This window comes from Vulpes lagopus, chromosome 7, assembly GCF_018345385.1.
Source record: "Vulpes lagopus strain Blue_001 chromosome 7, ASM1834538v1, whole genome shotgun sequence".
In the NCBI taxonomy this organism is placed as follows: domain Eukaryota; kingdom Metazoa; phylum Chordata; class Mammalia; order Carnivora; family Canidae; genus Vulpes; species Vulpes lagopus.
In genome coordinates this window covers 56,315,697-56,337,976 of record NC_054830.1, presented here as the reverse complement: position 1 = coordinate 56,337,976, position 22,280 = coordinate 56,315,697, and the positions used below count along the sequence as shown (strand labels likewise).

The following is a 22,280-nucleotide window of genomic DNA, read 5'->3' as shown; positions in this document are numbered from 1 at the left end:
CACCCATTAACTTACCAGCAAACCAAACCACTAGAATGAACACTTTGCAGAAGAACAAATAGAAATTGAGTCTCCTTGATTGATGATTTGAATTGAATCTTCATGATTGTGACATAAATCATAGTATAAAATGTAATTAGTGCTGACCGGATGTGAATAAAATCCACACTACCTGGAAGTCATATATTCAAAGATGGATGGTTTGCCATAATGTAAATTATCCTCAGAGAAGCCCCCCATGGATTTTTCAAAATATAAATAAGCAACAAGAAATTCCTACTCAATAGAATGACAGCTTTGTGCCTTAAAGTGGTATGTCTGCTTTATTTTCATTATTGATGACTCTACAATCCATTCTGCAAACCTGACATAATTATGTTGAGAAAAAAAATACAAAACAAAAAGATGTGGTCTGCCGCTGTGTTTCTGCTTGCTTGCCAAGTTGGGAAAGAAGAAAACAGAGTTATTATGCCACCCTGCTCTACCACTACATTCCAGCAGTTCCGATGGACAAAATAGCATCCATCATGCTTTGCATTGCAATTTTTATTTGCCATTTTCTCCCAGCTCATCATGACATAATTAGGTTCCTTTTTTTTTTTTTTTTTTCTAGCCAGGGGCTTGTGTTTTCTTTTATCCAGGACAGCAGCTGCGAAGCTCAACCTTGATGCTTCCTCAAAATGGTCAAATGTGCTTGCTTTTTGTTGCAGTCTTGACAATTCCAATTTTCACACTCCTGCTTGACAAATTTTCTTGCTGCCAAAAATAAAAATAAAATAAAATGCAATCAGCCCTGAAACTTTCACAGAGCTGTGCAAAGGAGCTTCCAGGGGACTTGGTACTTGTCTGTACTGTAATTGATCCTTGAGCCAAGTTGTTTGGAAATGTGTTGAGAACACTAGCTGCTCTCATTCTTTTTATAGCTTTGTAATTGCTAAAGGAGAATTGTCTTTGTGTCAAATCCATCTGAACATTTTTATTCTTCTTTCTATTTATGTCTACTCATGTATACTCACATCAACATTTTCTGAGAGATGGGGATGTCAGGCCAAAAGCCTGTCAGTAGAAGTCCGATGCTTCATGGCAAAAATTCTAAGATCTTGTGTGAATGGTAATAATAGCTAACCGTTTTGTTGTTGTTGTTGTTGTTGTTGTTGTTGTTGTTGTTTTGAGTGTTATTCTGTAATAGACAGATGTTCTAAATGTTTTTGGTGAAATATCTAATCTATGCTTCACAAAAATCGTGAGATAGGTGCTACTATGATTCTCATTTTTCAGAGGAGAGGAAATAGGCCAAGAGGGGTTGGAGATACTTGCTGCAGAGCCAACAGCAGGTGTGGTTGTGCTGGGAGTTAAATCCAGTCAGAACCTAACTCACACACCTTGTCCTCCTACCTTCCATGGTGGTCATCACCAGTTCCCCAAACACAGGAGGCCCAGAGTTATTCCCTCCTAGGTTTGTTCCTCAGGAAGTAGTACAATGATGCTGAAAACCTGATAGCCAATCAAAGACTGGTTATATTTTGCATGCTAGATGTCTTTGTGAAAGTTCTCTTCCTGATTATACAGAATTTAAATGGCTATGGTCCTGGTTGCACACTATTTATCTGAGTGTTAAGAGTTTCCTTTCATCCCCATGTGATGGTACTGAATGGAAAATGCAGAGATTCACAAGCTACTGGTGAATGGAAGCTTCAGTGGTCATGTAAGAAGGCTTCATACTGGTGAGACCACTTGTGGGAAGATCAGAGACAGATGCATGTGGACTGCCAGTCATTCGTCCTAGCCCAGATGCCACATGTGGTACTAAAGAGGCTTTCAAGATAACCCAGCCCCAGTCACCAACTGCCTGCAACCTCATAAGGGATCCCAAGCTGGGACTACCCAGCTGACACAGTCAACCCCCCAACTCAGACTTTTGCTACTTTTTAGGCCAGTTTTGGGGTGCCTTGTTATGCAGCCATAGATAACTACACCAGGCAAAATAGAAGCAGAGAACATATGGGAGAAAAAAAACCCCAGCAGGTTCACATTTCAACTAAATGTTTGTAGAAGGACTCACAACTATGATGAACTCATAACCTCTGTTGCATTGGGGCTGGGGTTAGTACGTGCATAGGCAATGTTACATGTTGGACTGGGTCTGACTTGAAGAGATAATCCATTATGTCAGTTATCTGAAATCTGCCTATTATCTGGGGACTGAGAAGAGTCTATCAGTCCAGAAACAAGAACCAAGAAGAAGGACTTTATAAAGACAGATAACAGAATCAGTCTCTTGACCAATGAGCGACTTACCATGTCTGAGAGGCTGAGTCTGTGGGCCGTTGGTGATGCCTTTCGTGTAGACACAGCCAAGAGCAGAGAAATCAGAAGCCATGTCAAGAGCCTGTCTGGTTGTATCAGTCTCTGGAGGCTGGGGAGGAAAGAAGTGAGTGGCACAAGGCCTGTGTCCCAATCAAGTTCACTAAGATCTATCTTTTGTAAGCCAAACTCTTTTTGTGCTTCTTATATATTTCTGATTTTCTCTTTTGTTCTCCTTGGTATTTAAAAAGGTCTTTAAAAAAAAATCTCTGTCCTGCTTTGGCTATGCTATGGGAAATCATATTTGGGCTACAGTTTTATTGTTGTTTTTTTTTTAAGATTTTATTCTAAAGTAATCTCTACACCGAAGATGGGGCTCAAACTCACAACCCTAAGATCAAGAGTCTTGTGTTCTACCAACTGAGCCAGTCCAGTGCCCCCGGGCAATGGCTTTAAAAAGGGAGTGATAATAGCTAATCATCATCATCATCAACATCATCCAATTAAAAATGGACAAAACACCCAGATAAACATTTTTTTCAAAGAAGATACACAAAAGGCCAACAAGTACATGAAAAGATGTTCAACATCAGGGAAAGGTGCAAACCAAAGCCAAAATGAGATACCACCTCACACCTGTCAGAATGGCCATCATCAGGAAGACAAAAGATAACGCATGCTGGCATGGATGCAGCAGAGGAAAGAGCCCTCGTACACTGTGGATGGGAATGTAAACAGGTGCAGCCACTAGGGAAAAAAGTATGGAGTTTCCTCACAAAATTAAATATAGAACCACCATATGATCCAGCAATCCCACTTCTGGGAATATATCCAAAGGAAATGAAATCACTAACTTGAAAAGATATCATTGTAGCATTATTTATGATAACCAAGACATGGAAACAACCTAAGTGTCCACTGGAGGATGAATGGATAACGAAGTAGTGAGATATATAGATATAGATATAGATATACACACACATATATATATATATACACACGATGTATACACAATATATATACACACAACTTATATATAAATGTGTGTATATATATATATACGTATATACACACATGTACACACACACAGAATACTATTCAGCCACAGAAAACAAGGAAATCTTGCCATTTGTAACAACATGATGGACTCTGAGGATATTACACTAAGTGAAGAAGGCAGAGAAAGACTAATACTGTATGGTCTTTTTTTTAAAAAAAAGATTTTATTTATTTATTCATGAGAGACAGAGAGAGAGAGAGAGAGAGAGGCAGAGACACAGGCAGAGGGAGAAGCAGGCTCCATGCAGGGAGCTGACATGGGGCTTGATCCCGGGTCTCCAGGATCACACCCTGGGCTGAAGGCGGCGCTAAACCGCTGAGCCACCCGGGCTGCCCTGTATGATCTCTTTTTATGTGTAGTCTAAAAACAAAACAAGTCTCCAAACTTATAGAAAAAGAGAGATTAGACTTGTGGTCCCCAGAGGCAGAGGGCAGGGGGAGAGAGGATAGGAGAAGGTGGTGGAAAGGTAGAAACTTGTAATTTTAAGATGAATAAGTCCTGGGGACATGATGTACAACATGACAACTACAGCCAACACTGCCATGTAATATACAGGAAAGGTGTTAAGAGAGTATGTCCTAATGGTTTTCATCACAAGGGGAAATTATTTTCTTTTCTCTTTTTGCTTTCTCTTTTTATTGTGTCTCTATGAGATGACTGTTGCTAACTAAACTTATAGTAGTCACCATTTCACAAAATATGTAAGTCAAACAATGATGCTACAATAACCTAAACTGACACAGTGCTGTATGTCAGTTATACATCAATAAAACCAGGGAAGAGGGAAACAATTTTATAAACAGAGAGAAAAGTAAAATTACTATTTCAAAACTGTGACAAGAAGGGGGAGCGATCTCAGAGATATCTCTTGAATTTGACAATTCAACGCCTCACGTTCATCACAACAAGATTCATAGTAGGCAAGACACTGAGACAACCTAAGCATCCATCAAAGGGCGAATGGATCACAGAGATGTGGCATTCATACCAAAGAATTCTATTCAGCCATGAGAAAGCAGGCAATGCTGTCCTTTGTGACAACATGGATGGACCTGGAGGACATGATGCTAAGGAGACAAGTCAGACAGAGAAAGACAAATACTGTATGATCTTACTGATATGTGGGATCTAAAAACCAGAACCCAGAGAAACAGTGAGTAGAGTGACAGTCACAAGGGGCTGAGGTCCAGGGGAAGTTTGGAGATATTGGTGGAAGGTGGAAGCCTCCAGCTTGCGAGACTGAGTCCTGGAGAGCCAACATTCAGCATGGGGACTACAGCTTATAACACTGTGTTATGTACTTGAAACTTGAAATTTGCTAAGAAAGTAGATCCTAAGTGTTCTCACCACAAAAAAATTATGTAGTTAGGGTATTATTTTCCTGCACTGTGATTTGCGAATTATGCCCAGGTGGAAGCCCAGGGTAAACGTGAAGGTCATCTCAAGGGCTTCCCTTGGCTCAGAGATCATGGCTCTAAGCTACTCACTGTCCAGTGCCTGAGAAGTATTACTTAAGTTTTGTCCATTTTTTAAAAAATATTTTATTTAGGGACACCTGGGTGGCTCAGCGGTTAAGCATCTGCCTTTGGCCCAAGGCATGATCCTGGGGTCCTGGGATCAAGTCTCATGTCAGGCTCCCTGCATGGAGCCTGCTTCTCCCTCTGCCTGTGTCTTTGCCTCTCTCTTTCTCTCTCTCTCTCTTTATCTCTCTCTCTCTCTCTTTCTTTAAGATTTTTTTTTTAATCTTAAAAAAAGATTTTATTTATTTATTCATGAGAGACACAGAGAGAGAGGCAGAGACACAGGCAGAGGGAGAAGCTCCCTGAGGGGAGCCTGATGTGGAACTCGATCCCAGGACCCCGGGATCACAACCTGAGCCGAAGGCAGATGCTAAACCACTAAGCCACCCAGGTGTCCCAAGTTTTGTCCATTTTTAAAATAGTTATTAGTGGTAGGAGGTTATATCTAATACCAGCTACTCCATCGTGACCACAATGGAAGTCTGTTGAATAAGTAAATATCCACACGAAAATAGGAGAGCTCAAAATTACCTACATAACTGAACACTGAAAACTAACTTCCTGGCTGTCTCCCTCTGGGCCATCCTATAGCTGAGCTTCTGTCTCAGGTCCCAGTCTCCTCTTTCTCACCAGCATGTCCTACAGCTGGTCCCATTCAAGATGACACGCTATCCTTTACCTCTCTCCTTCCATCCTGAGCCTTTCCTGAGACACAGGAATTACAAAACAGCCATTATTTGGAGATAAGTGAAATTCAAAGAAAAGCTCAAAAAGGTCTCGAAATACAAACACCATATAACATAATATGAAACAGAACAATGGCTTCTAAACATAGGAATGTATTCTATTGAAGACCAAATACAACATGAGAAATTAGAAACCCCTGAATAGCTGTTGACTTGTATTGCATTTTAACAAAACAGAAAATACTCTGGATAATATGCCCTAATAGAGGAACAGCAATGACAATTCAACACTCAAAACAGCTCTTCAATACAAAATATGAAAAACAGATTTTATATATATATATATATATATATATATATATATATATATATATATCTTACACTTGAAGTGGTACTGAATGATGGCCCATTTCTAATCTCCAGCTGAGGTTAAATAGACAAATAAAAAGGCATGTTCCAGGGGACGCCTGGGTGGCTCAGTGGGTTAAGCATTTGCCTTCAGTTCAGGTCATGGTCCCAGAGTCCTGGGATTGAGCCCTGCATGGGGCTCCCTGCTCAGCAGGGAGACTGTTTCTTCCTCTGCTTCTGTCTTCCCCCAATCATGCTCTCTCTCTCTCTCTCTTTCTCTCTCTCAAAAGAATAGATCAAAATCTTAAAAAAAAAAAAAAAAAGGCATGTTTCAGGTAGGCAGTCAGGAAGGTCCTAGATATATTCTGGGTACCTGCTGTAGCCAGTCAATACCGGGACTGAAGATTTATTACAAAGAATCTATAAGATGGAAATAAACATATAGACAATTGACAACATTAACAACCCATTCTATGCAACACTGGGCACATTACAGGTGCTTTAAAGTATTTTTGAATAAACATATATAACTCAAATCTTTAAGCATTCATTCAAAGACTTCCCTTCACAGGCCATGCTTAGATTCTTCCCTGGTTCCCTCTGTTGACCCAAGATCTTATCCACTCACCCTGTTTACTGTTTTTGAAAATTTGTTTAGCTTGGAAACCACTGTCGCATCTCTCCACAGCATTCTAGCCTCACATCTGGCTTTGGGGACCATCAGTTTGTTGAGTGCACTCACGCCTCCTAATGTTTCCACATGCTTTATTTTGGAAATTCGGTGCACTTTGGCTTTGAAACATGTGTACAGAGATTTTTAACATAAGAAGCCCAGCATGCATTGTTATTTTTAAATAAATGTATGCGACTGATAGATTTTGTGCTTCTTGGGTTTTGTTTTCCACGGCTGACTGGGCACACTCCCAGTTAGGAAAGAAGGTGGGCAAAACAGCTGCCACGTACAAGGGGACCCGCGGCCAGGAGACAGAGCTAATAACAAAGTCTGCTACTGTACTGACATCATGTTGTGGGAAGAGCAACCGTGTGAAGGTATGAAAGACTAAGGTAGGGACGCCTGGGTGGCTCAGCGGTTGGACGTCTGCCTTTGGCTCAGGGAGTGAACCTGGGATCGGAATCAGGATCAAGTCCCACATCGGGCTCCCTGCATGGAGCCTGCTTCTTTCTCCCTCTGCCTGTGTCTCTGCCTCTCTGTGTGTCTCTCATGAATAAATAAATAAAATCTTAAAAAAAAAAAAAAAAGACTAAGGTATGAGACTTCCACACAAGACTTCTTAAAGGCTAAGAAAAATAAAAAATATATGAGGATATTAACACAAATATAGTATATTACATGAACTATAACATTTATCTTAAACTATGCCTCATTTTAAGTCGAATGAATATTCAGGTGGTGGAGCTGGAAGAAATTTAGCATTTTTCTTTCTGGAAGGCAGTAATTTTGTTCTAATCTTAACTCTGCTTCCACGTAGCTGAGTGACCATAGTGAGTGGTTTCAAAAATCTGTTGTCTTAGTTTCCTTGTTTGAAACCAACAATTCTGCAGAATTTCATTATTGTCCCCTTCATCCCTCCCTATCCTGTGCCCCTGCAAATCTCTGATTCTCAGGGAACGTAAGAATCAGATACTATTTGTTTCAGATACTTACGTTCTTTTAGCTAAGTGTTACGGATTGCAGTGAAAGAATGGTTGGTAGGAATTATTTGTCACATGTCAAAGCTAATGCTTAGAGCACAGAAAGCAACCACCAAATGTCCCACTCAGTGTTCTGATTACACTGTCTTTATTAAGCCTAACCTTTTAAATTTGGTTTTTGTTTTTTTTAAGATTTTATTTATTTATTCATGAAAGACACAGAGAGAGACAGAGAGAGGCAGAGACACAGGCAGAGGGAGAAGCAAGCTCCATGCAGGGAGCCTGACGTGGGACTCGATCCCGGGTCTCCAGGATCGCACCCCGGGCTGAAGGCGGTGCCAAACCGCTGAACCACCCAGGCTGCCCTAAATTTGGTTTTAACTCAGATGCTCTGGGGTTAGTCATATGATGAATTAATTCGTAAATGACTGTGTTTCATGTTTTGGATGTCTCCACAGGTACCCTCACATGGGCCAGTGTTGCCATAGCTGTTCTCTACAAGGAATATGCAGATTTGTGCTAAATAATTAATTAGCATTTCCCTTAAAGTACTGAAATTACCAAAACAATTTGATAAAATCTATAAATTCACAATTCTTTTTGCTCAAACAACGCATCACACTTCCCTACGGCTCTTCCAATCTTTACACACCTCTGAACACCCAATTTGCAAGCTATAACGAGATAACATAGTTATACACATGTGATGTATTTTTTCTCATATGTTGCACACTTTTCCTCTAGAACTATATAATCTTCATTTGCAATGGCCACAAAATATTTAATGGAGTTGATATAACAATTTTTTGTCAGCTTTATCTGTCTTCCACTGAAATAAATGAGTCAAGGCCTATGATTAGCATGTTTGTCTATTTCTCCTTATGTCTCCTTAGTTCATGCTTAATGAAAGATACTATGATTCAATGCACTGATATGTGTAACTGTTGTATTTCCATGGTGGTCTGTGGCATGATAAGGTGCCAGCTTTTGTCTTGTTTAACACTTTGGGGCCTGAATTACACCTTGTTTTATACTAGGATTATGATTCCCCCTTACCCCCACTTTTTTTTGATGGTGTGTCTTTGTCTATGCTCTTTATTTCTTTTTTAAAGTTGAAGTACAATTAACACACAGTGTTATATTAGTGATTACATAGTGATTCAACAATTCTGTATTTTACTCAGGGCTCATCATCATAAGTGTACTCTAAATCCCCTTCACCTACTTCATTGCTCCTCCCACCCACCTCTGGTAACCATCAGCTTGTTCTCTGTGTTTAAGAGTCTGTTTTTTTGTCTCTTTTTTCCTTTGTTTATACATTCATTTTGTTTCTTAAATTCCAAGTATGGGCGAAATCTTGTGTTATTTGTCTTTCTCGGACTGACTTATTTCACTTAGCATATACCCTCTAGGTCCATCCATGTTGTTACAAGTAGTTTGTTTTTCTAGTTTGCTTTGTGATTCAATATGAAGAACTTTTTCTTCTAATGGGAGAATTACATTTACATTTATTAGTATGACATGTGTTTGGTCTTTATTTTGTCATATTTTATATGTTTTTCTGTTATTAAATGCTGCATTGTAGAAATTCCTGGTCACCTTTTTCCCATTTTAACATTTTTGAAATTGGGATGTGTCTTATAGCTGAGGGGCCTCATGGTTTAACTGGCAACAGTGATGATTAAAATCATAGTGATCTTACAGTTGATACAATCTTAAGGTCTAATAAAATTTGGTATATATCTTAATATATATGTGATATATTTTCTCTATGTTTTATTGCAGTGCTTCATCTATTAAGGCAGATTTGTGCTCTGTTCTAGCAGTTATCTCTACATTTATATGTTTATATAACACCTGTCACGTCATCTTTGTCTAAAAAGTGAACAATAGAATTAGCTTCTGTCTCTTCTTCCTTTTTTTTTTTTTTTAAAAAGAGTTTATTTATTTATTCATGAGAGACACAGAGAGAGAGAGAGGCAGAGACACAGGCAGAGGGAGAAGCAGGCTTCATGCAGGGAACCTGATGTGGGACTCAATCCCAGGTCTCCAGGATCACACCCTGGGCTGAAGGCAGGCACTAAACCACTGAGCCACCCGGGGATCCCTGTCTCTTCTTCCTTCACCTCTTCCTATCTTTTCCTACCCAATTTTAGTCAATAATACTGTTTTTCTTAATGTTTATCTTTTTTATTCTTAAATATTCTTAAATTTGGACAACACGTTTGTCAGCATTAAAGGCAAGGCAATCCACAAGCTTATGCTATCTTATTTATACATTGCCAGGGCATATAACAATTACATAATGTATCATTTAGTTCTCTCTGTTTAACAAAACACCTCAGAATAGAGAGGCTTAAAGCAATGAAACTTCATTATTTGTCACAGTCCTGTGGGTTGGCCAGGCAGCCAGCTCCTCAGGGCCAGTTTGGCGACATGGTCTAATTGAGGGACTGGCAGTAAGATTGGTCCTGAGGGGCCTCACTCAGGGGTCTGGCAGTGGCTGGATGTCAGCTGAGGCAACAGCTATACACCTCTAGTCATCCAGTAAGCTAGTCTGGGCTTGTTCAGATGCAGCAGAAACACTTCTGGAGCAAGAGAGGCAAGTCCCAACACCCCAGCACTTTTCAAGTCTCCACTTGCACTACACCTACTCTCACTCTATTGACCAAACAAGTCATGTGGCCAAGCCAGTTACAGAGTCAGTGTGGAAGAAAGGCCATTTTGCACTGTCTACCCCACACTCAATTCCATTCATCTTGTCCCCTTCTTTGCTTTTGCCTTATGTCTCTTGTCAAATATTTCCAGTGTTCAATCCTTTTGTGAACTTTCCTCTGCCATCTCTTGGTGGTTGGAGTGCATCGTCCAGTGGTTCCCTAAAGAAGGGCTCATGAACCTCCTTCTTCCAACCTCCACAATGGCACTGTTTGTGCTGGCTACAGCCAGGGTCCGGGTTTGAAAAAGAGGAGGTCTACATGACTAGAATATACAGGCTGGGGGATCGGTCTGCTCATCTGGCCAAATTTCTATTCCTGGGCTGCTATATGTTATTCAAAGTCAGCTGCCAGCTCTCAGGTCTCATTGGATGCAGGCAGACTTTCATATCCAAGAGCCAGAACTCAGGGCTCAGATACCTTGAGTGGAATTTACATTCAGAAGGGGAGCTGGCATCATCACTCCCCGTCCTAGAGGGGGCCCTTCGCATGATGTGTCAGACTGGATTATTGTTCTAGCTATTTACTTGCTCCCCAGTTACAAGAGTAGACATCCACACCTGTTGCTATATAACTTCCACCCAGTAGGAGTCGGGTATACTTTCCTATCCTTTGACATGCTTTGGTTGAGGGGATGTTAGCAGATGAGATGCAAGCAAAGGCTTGAAAGTGCTTGCATGGTTGGGCTGCTATCTTTCCCTCTGTCACAGCCACAGGAAGAACAGCCATAGGAAGAACATTCCTGATGAGTCCTCTGGCCCAAAGAAGATGAGAGACACGTATCCAGAGATGCTCCAGTTGACTCACAGACTGGAAGTAGGAAGCAGAGCTGCCCCGTCTGCCACCTGAAGCAGGGCCACCTGCTGAGCCTGGATTGGATCAACCCAAAGCCAATCTGTGATAATAAATGAATATTGTTTTAAGTAAGTGAGTTTTGAGGTGGTTTGTTATGCAGCAGTGTCATCATTGTGAACTAACTGATGCATGTCAGAATTTCATTCGTGAGTGTCAGTGTCCCTGGCAAAACCCTCAGAGGCCTCAATAAAGAAAGGTGACCTACTTTCTGGCTTGAGCCACCTCCCCTCCCAGGCTCAAGCTGGAACTTCTCCTCCCACAGCCACTGAAAGCTGATGATAGAATTCTACCCAAGGATTAGCCAGCCAGGAGCCACACAAATGATATGAGTTTCTCATATTCTCTGAGTTCTCTTATTCCTTACCACTCCCAGACTCGAAAGTATCTCCCACTCTTCACTCTCAGCACAGTGTTTAAGATTCCGGAGTCCTTTAATGCCTATTACTTGAATAAATTAATCAATGAATACATTAGAAGGTCATTTTCTGAAAGTGTCATGTGATTTAAAAGGTCCACCATTTACCATGTCTAATGCACTTAAATATACCACTGATATTATGAATAAATAAGCAAAGTTATATTTCAGTGGAATTTGATTTTGACTGCATTTTATTTAAAATCTAGCCTAATCTGACACTGACACACATTTTAGTGGGCTGCTGGGACCCTCTGACAAAAGTGGGGGTAAATTCCATTAAATTTCCTCTAGCCCTTCCAAAGCTGGTGTTAAGGGAAACTCGTTTGGCCTAAAAGGAAACCACCCCTTGCACTAATATACTTGCTTAATCACACAGCAGAATTAAAACTGGATTCTTTCCTGCTGTACTTCTCAGAACTTTTAATATGCTAATGCACATTGTAGAGCTCTGAGAGGGGAATTAGCAGGCAGCATTTCCTAAGCCAACTTGGCCCTGGAACCCTGAGAACTTTTTGTGCTTAGGGCATTTGTATGATTAATATCAGCCCATGGAACACAGTTTGAGAAATTCTGCTTTTTTCCAATGACCTACAAAGTAATAAATCATTTTGTCAGCTACACAGTTATATTTAAATCCCACCTTCCTGGCCCTAAATTGGCTACCCCTCCCCTCCTCAGTAACCTCTTTAAGGCTATAATACACTGGAGCAAATAAAGGATCAAGGCAGGGGGCGGGTAGGAAACCACAAAACAGGTCAGAAATAATTACAGTGAAAACACTTTTTCAGTTGAACAAAGTCTCACAGGTCCATAAAAGAGTCCACGGTTATCTCACTATTCACCCTACAACACTTGAGTCTTTGAGCGAAGCTTGTGACTGGACCTGCCCTAATATGGAAAAGTTTTGAAAGGTTCCAGGGAAAGCTTTTTTTTTTTTTTTTTTTTTGGCACCAACCAAGGTTACCAGACACCCTTTAACTCTTATTGGTAAAAAGCGGTATCTTGCATTTTACAACCTGATCATATGCTTACAGCGGCATATGGACTCACTTGGAGTATAACAAATTTGCCCCGGTTCAAAATTTAACAGACACCTGTCCTCCAAAGTCCCAGTACTTCTGTAGCAAGTTCCCAGAAACCAAGGATGACAAGTTATATACCACCAAAAACTACAGAAGTACTTCTGGTTAAATGGTATCCAAATAGAACACTATTTTCCCCAATTGTACTCTGTTTAGTTATTTCAAAACAAACAAACACAAAAATAAAAACAAGAATGAAAATGCCTCTAGTCCACTTGGCCCTCCAGAAGTCACTGGAACAGCATGCATGATCTTGTACTCACTTGGGTTGGGTTCTAAAGTCTGTATGTAGGGGTCTCCTGGGTGGCTCAGTGGTTTAAGCATCTGCCTCTGGCTCAGGTCATGATCCAGAGTTCTCGGGATTGAGCCTCGCATTGGGCCCCCTGCTCAGTGGGGAGCCTGCTTTTCTCTCTGCCCCTCCCTTTACCCCTCTCCCTGCTCATGCTTTCTCTCCCTCTCTCAAATAAATAAATAAAATCTTTAAAAAATAAAGTCTGCATGTATGGAAAAATTAGTGATGGTCCAAATTGACTTTAAAAATCTTAAATTAAAAAAAAAGAAATCTTAAATTTTTTCTAAGGCGCATGACACATGGGATGTTCCCCTTAGTGAGATCCACCCAGGCCAAGAACTAGAGGCATTTTTCATGAGGAAAGATATAATGCTACCAAAAGACATAATGGAAGTCTGCAACAAATGGAAAGGCATGCCTGAATCTTGGACAAAATACTCAACATGATAAAATTATTTTGTTTCCCCAAATAATATATTGGGCTTTTTTGCAATTCTAAATAAAATTACAAAGTGCTTTTTCTTGGACACCTGCCAAAATGATGCTAAAATTGAAGAGAAAAAGTTACATAAGGATAGTCAAGAAAATATTGAAAATGAAGAGAAACTTATCCCAGCATGAGTTAAATAAGAACATTATAAAGCTAGGAGAATTAAAACATTATGTTACTGTGACAGGACAAACAGACAGCCCGGTAGGAAAAAAGAAAGTACAGAAATGGACACAAGTAAATAAGGAAATTTGATATAGGAGAAAGTTAGAATTTCAAATCAGAACACTCCAGATGGAGTGATCAATAAATAGAATTGGAATAACTAACTCAACACTTGGGGAAAAATAATAATAAATCTGGATCCCCACGTCATTCTTGACACCAAAATAAATCCCAAATGGGTCACAAATTTAAGGATTTTAAATAGACAAAGCCATAAACACACTAGAAGAAATATTGATGCATTTTTAAAAAATAATCTTGGGATTGGGAAAAACATTTCTAACAATATTGCAAAACCCAGAAAACAAAAGAACTTTTAAGAACTCCATGAAGCTGAAAGACAAAGGGGGAGGGGGAGAATATTTGTAATGTATTACAGGAAAAAAAAATAATGTTTAACATCATTTCTATCTCAAGCCAATAATAAAATAAAGTAAACCCATACAAGGAAAATAGGCAAGGTAATTGGACAAGAAAAGTTACAAAAGAATACAGATGAACAGTAATCATATGCAAAGATGTTTAACTTTATTAAAAATACAAAGCAAAAATAAAATCAGAATAATAATTCTCACCTAACAGAATAGCGCAGATGAAAGACCACAAAGTCCGCAGCTGGCCAAGATGCAGATGTTGGGTGGTCTCACACTCTGTGCATGCAGGCTGCTGGGAAAAACTCTGAGCGTAAGAGCACACCTTAAAAATATCCCATCAGAAAAGGAAGTTTCTTTAACAAATGGTGTTGGGGAAACTAGATAATAATATACAAAGAAAGAAACAACCTTCTTACGCCATACACAAAAATAAATTCAAAATGGAATAAAGATCTAAATGTGAGACCTGAAATCATAAAAACCCTAGAAGAGAACACAGGCAGTAACTTCTTTGACATCAACCACAGAAGCTTTTTTTCTAGATATATCTCCTAGCAAGAGAAACAAAAGCAAAAATACACTATTGGGACTACATCATCATTAAAAGCTTCTTCACAGTGAAGGAAACAATCAACAAAGCTAAAAGGAAATCTATGGAATGGGAGAAGATATTTGCAAATGACATATCCAATAAAGGGTTCGTATCCAAAACATATAAAGAACTTCTATAACTCAACACCCCCAAAATAAATAATCCAATTTTAAAATGGGCAGAAGACATGAACAGACATTTCTCCAAAGAAGACATCCAGATGACTAATAAACACATGAAAAGATACTCATCATCACTCATCATCAGGGAAATGCAAATCAAAACTACAATGAGATATCACCTCACACCTGTCAGAATGGCTAAAATCAACAACACAAAGGAAACAACAGGTGTTGGTGAGGATCTGGAGAAAAAGGAACCCTCATGCTCTGTGGATGGGAATGCAAACTGGGGCAGCCACTGTGGAAAACAGTATGGAGGTTCCTCAAAAAGTTAAAAATACAACTACTCTACTCTAAAAATACAAACCAGCAATCGTATTATTGCATATTTACCCAGAGAATACAAAAACACTAATTCAAAGGGATACACACACCCCTATACTTATAGCAGCATTATTTATAACAGTCCAACTATGGAAGTAGCTCAAGTGTCCATCAATTAATAAATGGGTAAGAAGATGTGGTGTGTGCATATATGTATATATGCCATTATATATGTGTGTGTATATTCCACTACATATATAATTTTTTTTTTAATTTTTATGATAGTCACAGAGAGAGAGATAGAGGCAGAGACACAGGCGGAGGGAGAAGCAGGCTCCATGCACCGGAAGCCTGATGTGGGACTCGATCCTGGGTCTCCAGGATCGCGCCCTGGGCCAAAGGCAGGTGCCAAACCGCTGCGCCACCCAGGGATCCCTCCACTACATATATATATTAGAATATTACTCAGCCATAAAAAAGAATGAAATCTTGCCATTTGCCATGACATGGATGGAGCTAGACGGTATAATGTTAAGTGAAATAAGTCAGTCATAGAAAACCAAATACTATATGCTTTCACTCATATGTGGAATTTAAGACACAAAACAAACAAGCAAAGGGGAAAAAAGAGAATGGAGCAAACCAAAAAACAGTCTCCTTAACTATAGAGAACACAATGATGGTTAGCAGAGGTGAGATGAGTGGAAAATGGGTGAAATAGGTGATAGGGATTAAGAAGTGGATTTGTGATGAGCATCGGGTGATATACAGAATATATTATACACCTAAAACTGACATTACCCCATGTATTAACTAGCTGGAATTAAAATTAAAACTTAAAAAAAAACTATAAAAAAGTGTAAAACCAAGAAAAGTATGTACACCTTTTGCCCAAGAAATCCTACTTCTAAGAATACATCAGAAGAAGAAAATTATTAGAAGCTCAAAAGCTGGATGTAAAAGGAAATTTGTCACCATATTTATAAGAGAACAGAAAAAAAGGAAAGAACCGAAATGGTATGAGATCAGTGAGAAGCAGTTATGTAAATTACACTCCATGCACTGTACCATGCAGACACCAGAAGTGATGGTCTATGTTATTGACCATCTATCAGCTATGATTGACTGGTATGATTGACTATGTCTATCAGCTGTCAAAGCATCAAACCAAGTTACAGAAAAGGAAGTTTCCCTTTGGCAAACATTGTGTACATTTATCAAAACAAGTACATGGTGCTGTTGTCTAGAACAATGCTTATCAAAAGGCTTTTGTTATTGTTATTCTTTGGGGTATAGTTTCAATTAGTTTACTATGTTTACATACAATTTTCTATAACCAATGTTTCAAAAGAGAAAAAAGTTATGACCAGATGGGCAATGAATGCCAAGAATTGTTTTTAATGTCGTAAAGGGGCATTTGCCCTTGCTCGTGGTAAAGCATATTCTAAAGATGTAACCATTAGAACAGGATGGTAAAGCTACAAGTGCCAGCAGAAATTTGAAATGCAGAGAGCTAACAGAATGTAGAGAAAATGATCCAGTTACAGAGGGAAGTTTAGTTTACGATTAAAGTAGCACTTCAAATTAGTAAGAAAGAGATGAGTTATGTGTAAATGGTGGTGGAGAAAGTACTGCATCATTGAGGGTAGAGGGACTCCCCTTTCACCATGATTGATCCCAGATGCCTTAAAATTTAAGTGTAAAAAACAAAGACGAAAGACAACTAGAAAACATAACAGGAGGATGTTTTTATATTCTTTAGGTGTGAATGTTGGTGGAAGGGTCTTCTAAGTATGTAAATCCCAGAGACCCAGAAAAAGAGAAGATGGATGAATTCAATCACAGAACAAATTTAAATTCCTACAGTGAGGGGGGTCCCTGGGTGGCTCAGTGGTTTGGAGCCTGCCTTCGGCCCAGGGTGTGATCCTGGAGTCCCGGGATCAAGTCCCATGTCGGGCTCCCTGCATGGAGCCTGCTTCTCCCTCGGCCTCTGTCTCTGCCTCTCTCTCCCTCTCTCTGTGTATCTCATGAATAAATAAATAAAATCTTTAAAAAAAATTCCTACAGTGAAATGTACCTTAAACAAAGCTCAAACACAAATCTCACACAAAAGAAAAACATAGTATTTACTATTAATACTACAAATTCTGTCTACAAAGATATAACCAACATATTAACTGTGGTGATCTTTATTTCCTTCTTCAAAATGTTTTGCATTTTCTTGATTTTTGTTATTGAATATACTATAGGGGCAGAAGGAGAGGGAGAAGTAGACTCCCCATTGAGTAGGGAGCCTGACCCAGGGCTCTATCCTAGGACCCTGAGATCATGACCCAAGCCAAAGGCAGACACTCAACTAACTGAGCCACCCAGATGCCACCCCCCCAAAAAAAAACCTTTTTAAAAACTAGTATTCTCGCAACTGTTTTGTATGTTTGAAATTCTTTCAAAATAAAAGGAGAAGGAAAAAGATCCCCAAGACAGGAGAGCCAGTAGGATGAGAGATGCTAAAGGAACTCAGATCTGGTAAGTCTCCTGATGGGCAAGTGTTGCAATTGATAAAAAGTGGATTATGATCATTATTGACTGACAAACTTGAACTTGATCCTTGGAAAAATTCTGGAATGTATTTTCAAACGTATGGACTATGAACATTTAGAAAAGACTGTGGTCTCTAGCAGTCAATATGAACTCACCCACAAAGTAAATACATGCAAATTAGATCAAATTAACCTCATTTTCTTTTGTAAAATAAGTTAAAGAAATGATCATCTGTACAGTGTATCCTGATTTTGCCAAGTTATTGACTAAGTTGTGTATAATATCTTCATGGATAAGAAGACAATACAACCTTTGCAGGCATTTTTACAGCAACCTGAACACCACCACTCCCAACATAGACTGAATCTGCTTGGGGGTGAGTGGGGTGGTGGTCTAGGTTCTTAGGGCTATTGTAACAAAGCACCACACACTGGTACCAGCATGAAATTCATCTCAAAGTACTGGGCGCTGGAAGTCTGAAAGTAAGGTGATGGCAGGGGCAGCAGCTTCTTTCTGAGGGCTGGGAAGGAAAGGTCTATTCCAGTCCTCTTTTCTTGCTTTGTAGATGGCCAACTTCACTTTCACAGGTGACCACCCCATATGCATGTCTGTCTCCAAGTCTCCCCTTTTGATAAGGACACCGATCATATTGGTTTGGGACCCACACTCATGACCTCATTTTAACTTGATTACCTCTATATAGACTCCATCCCAAATAAGGTCACATTCTGAGTTGCCAGGGCATTAGGACTCCCACATATGCATTGAAGGGACACAATTCAACCCGTAACAGTAGAGGTGGTGGGGCATCTCTAGCAAAGTGCCACAAAGCCTTGCTCTGTTAAACTCTACCAAGAAAAGACAACAGGAGACCCTCTCTTCACACCTGGAGACTATCCAAAGACACAAAGGCCAAATAATCAGTAGAATGATGAAGCAGCTGGTGTAACAGGTATGGCATTAGGGGGTGGGGTTCCGTGGCCAGATCCCTCACCAGCCGGTGGCACTACCCTGTCATTCTCCCCACACGCTCTTGGGTGGTGTGAGGATTAAATGAGAACTGGGAAAGAGGCATTACACAAACTGCAAGACTCACGTGACACCACTGGCACCATCACCTGCTGGAAGACGGAGTCAGACCCCCAGCAGCAGGAGCGCCAGGAGCGATGGAAGAGATCATCAACATACATGAGCAACAGCACTCTGTCATTTCCTCTACAGCTGTCTCCAGTGGGTCTGAGAGATGGGGACGTGTTTCTGCCACTTTGGTTTCTGGCTCCTTCCTACCTCCCTACCTTGATTCCATAACCTTCCACCTCTCTGATATTTGGAATCTCCTCCTTCCCAGAGGTATCTCTCAGTTCTTGCCTTTAATAGACTTAAAGCTTCTATCTAAACATATTCTTAACTTGCTCTGAGGTCCTCTTCCACCCAGTCACTGCTTCCCAGGTATGCCCCACACAAGTCTCAGCATGCATCATACACAGACCCATATTCACATCGTAGATCCAGAGTCAAGAACGTGTAGGAAATGCTTTGCATTTTTACTGCAGGATTCATCAGAACCTTTAATTCTGCATTCTGATTCTCCAACAAGGGATATGGAACACAGAATTTCCCAAATTGTTCTCAGAACTCCATTTTCCAAACATCTGGAGGGACTAATGTCCTGCTTTCATAAGTTCTGGTTTGCACTCAGTGTCTCTGTTTCAAGTTGGTCCACAGCAGACAGCTACCCACCAAAATCCTTTTTCCAGTCTTTTTTGACATGGAACTAGACCTCACTTCCCACCCTTCCTCAAAGCTAGGCGTGACCATGCGCCCTCAGCCTTTCCAATGGGATGTGAGCAGGTGTGAGATTTGCTCCTCCTGGGCCCAACCCACAAACCTGCTGTATACCTCTTTCCACATCCTTTCCCTTCTGGCTGGCCTGGAGATGAACACCTGGGAGCCCTCAGTAGGGCCACTGTCAGCCAAAGTCCCTGAACCACTAGATGAAGGACAGCTACTGTGATGGTCTGAATACCTGCCTCAGGCTTTGCATAAGCAAAAGATCTTTTCTATTATGTTAAGCCATGAAATGTTGAGGCCTGTTAGATTGTAGCCTCACTGACACTGCCCCATTTGTTTCTTTACTCCCTGTAATTCTGCATGAAAGAAAAAGAAACTTCCTTTTTTCTGTAGGGAACTATCATTCAAATTCTTTGTTAGAGCAGCCAAACCTATATACCTTAATTTATGCAGTACATAAATAGTGGTCACAGCATAATAATGCAACAGACAATAATAATAATAATTAGCCATACCTGTGTTAATAAACTACTTGGAGTCTGCTTAAAAAGCACGATTTGATTATTCACATAGTCAGGATTTAAGGATTTCATTGCTGGGGAAAATGAAATAATCTTGGTATAGAGAGAGAAATGTGGCTTCCAGAAAGTTCATGATCTTTCAAAAACCCTCATCTATTAGATTTGGTGCATAGCCTTGAACACCTGCAGGTTGAAGGCTGCACATGTGAGCATGGTTTACCGTCATAGCAGTGGGAAAACATGGCTTGGTAGGTAGATAACTCCCTTCCCCATGCTTCCCCGTGACGAATTCTGAAAGTGGAAGAGCCTTCAAAAGAAGTACAGTCCATACCTCTGCCTCAAGACAGGATATAATAAATATTATCAGGAAGAAATGGTTTTCTGTCCCATTTTCATGATCTTTGGGGAAAGGAGTTTCCAGCCTCATCAGGGCAAATGAAGTTGAGTTACTTGATAGTTTATCAAAGCCCTTTTCACATCTGTTCCTTCTCCTAGCTCATCCTCCTAAAACTTGGGTGTGAGGTAGGTGCATTATCACTTTGCCTGTTAAACTCCCAGAGCTGAGTTACGGGAGGCCAGGAAGTCTTCAGGAGCAGTGCCAGGTTAGGATACCAGGTGTCTCAGCCCCGCCCCACTCTCCTGTCACTTACCAGCTCTGCCTCCTGGTCACCCAAATCAGTAAATGTTCCCTGACCATCTGTTCTCTGGGGCCTGAGGCAGGCATGAGAATGCACCACAAAGGTGAACAGGACAAAGCCCTTGGTCTCTAGAAGCCTTCGGGCTTGATGGGAAACAACAGGTGTGTGCACCTGCTACAATACGAAGCTCTGTAGGCTGAGCACCACATGACAGCCACAGGCAATAATGCCCTGAGCCCTTCAGACCAAAACAGCCAATAAAGATATAAAAATGAAGCGCTCATGCTTATAAAGATATAAAAATGAAGCGCTCATGCTTATAAAGATATAAAAATGAAGCGCTCATGCTTTATAAAGATATAAAAATGAAGCTGCTCAGGCTTCCAGGTGCTGGAACCCCTGACCCCCCCACACCCACAAGTGCTGGGCACGAAAACCCTGCCTGCCCCCACACTTACCTCTGGCTCTGTCAGGTGGTGGTGGCCTAGCTTCCCACAGTCCACAAACCTGAAAATGATGGAGGTGTGGCAACATGCCTCCCAACCCAACCCTCCAACTCTAAGAACTAGAAAGTACAAAAAATTGTTTTTCTTGAAGTTCTGTCCCTTAGACGCTCTCAAAGCCAGGGTGTGGATTGGTGACCTGGCTTCCATCAGTCAGAGGCACCCACAGGACACCTGGAGGTAGAGGTGAGTCAAGTCACCCAAAGGTGAATCAAAGATCTGACAGCTCTGTGAAGGGAGAGTGTGAGGCAGCTGTGGAAGTTTCTGAAGTCCATCTCTTCACCTGGCAGAGCAGCAGGGATAGGGGCATTTCTTCTGTTGCCCTGGGATACAGCGCCCCCAGTGCTCTCATATCCAAGCCTGGTTCAGGGTCATCCCACACTAGCCAGACTGAATCCCACCCAGTACCTTCAACAAACTGCTCTGACCCACTTGCTGGTTCACTCCCTAATGATTTTTTTTTAAATTTTTTTAAAAGATTTTATTTATTCACCCATGAGAGGCACACAGAGAGAGACAGAGACACAGGCAGAGGGAGAAGCAGGTTCCACGCAGGGAGCCCGATGTGGGACTCGATCCTGGGTCTCCAGGATCAGGCCCTGGGCTGAAGGTGGCACTAAATGGCTGAGCCACCGGGCTGGGCTGCCCCTCCCTAATGATTTTTGAGCACTGCCTTTGTGCCAGGCACTTTTCCAGGTGCTGAGGATCCAGCCATGAACAAGAAAGACTAACATTCAGGATGGGAAGAGAACCAGCTACAGACAAAAGACTTGGTAGTGATAATTTTAGTTCCTGTTTCTTATCTCTCTCTTTCAAGTTGCTCTCATTGCTTGCTAAAACTAAAGTTGAAAGAATCCCTAGGCTCCCTGCATCCCATCCCCCATAGAGTGACAAACCACTTCTGCTGCTGCTCATGCTTCTGCACCAGACTTTGGGTGTGTCAAGTCCTCTATTTCCACAGTCCACAAACTACAGTGTGAGTGAAATACTACTTTACTAGGGTCAACACTAATAGTTGAAGTTCCCTGCCACCAGGATGGCCAAGCCTTCCCTTTCCCCGGAGTTGCATCTGAGTTTGGGGGGGCAGGATATCTAACCAACACACTGGAGTCAGGCTAAGGGGCCAGCCTTCCCATGCTCAATGGCTGTCCTCTGTCTGCATTGCCCCTAGGTCTTTGGTCTTGCAAGAGTCTCCATGTACCTCTCTGCAGGGGCCTCTCTGGTTCA

The 22,280-nt window shown here is 40.9% G+C and overlaps 1 long non-coding RNA gene across 1 annotated transcript in view; it reads right to left on the bottom strand.

Annotated features, from left to right (window-relative positions):
* Positions 1-531: 531 nt before the first annotated feature.
* The window catches only part of LOC121494617, a 71,334-nt gene continuing 49,585 nt past the window's right edge, over positions 532-22,280 (bottom strand). The window contains exons 2-3 of the long non-coding RNA XR_005988829.1: positions 2,299-2,416; positions 532-756 (exon numbers count right to left, since the gene is read on the bottom strand). This is a non-coding gene — a long non-coding RNA (uncharacterized LOC121494617). The remainder of the gene's footprint in view (positions 757-2,298; positions 2,417-22,280) is intronic.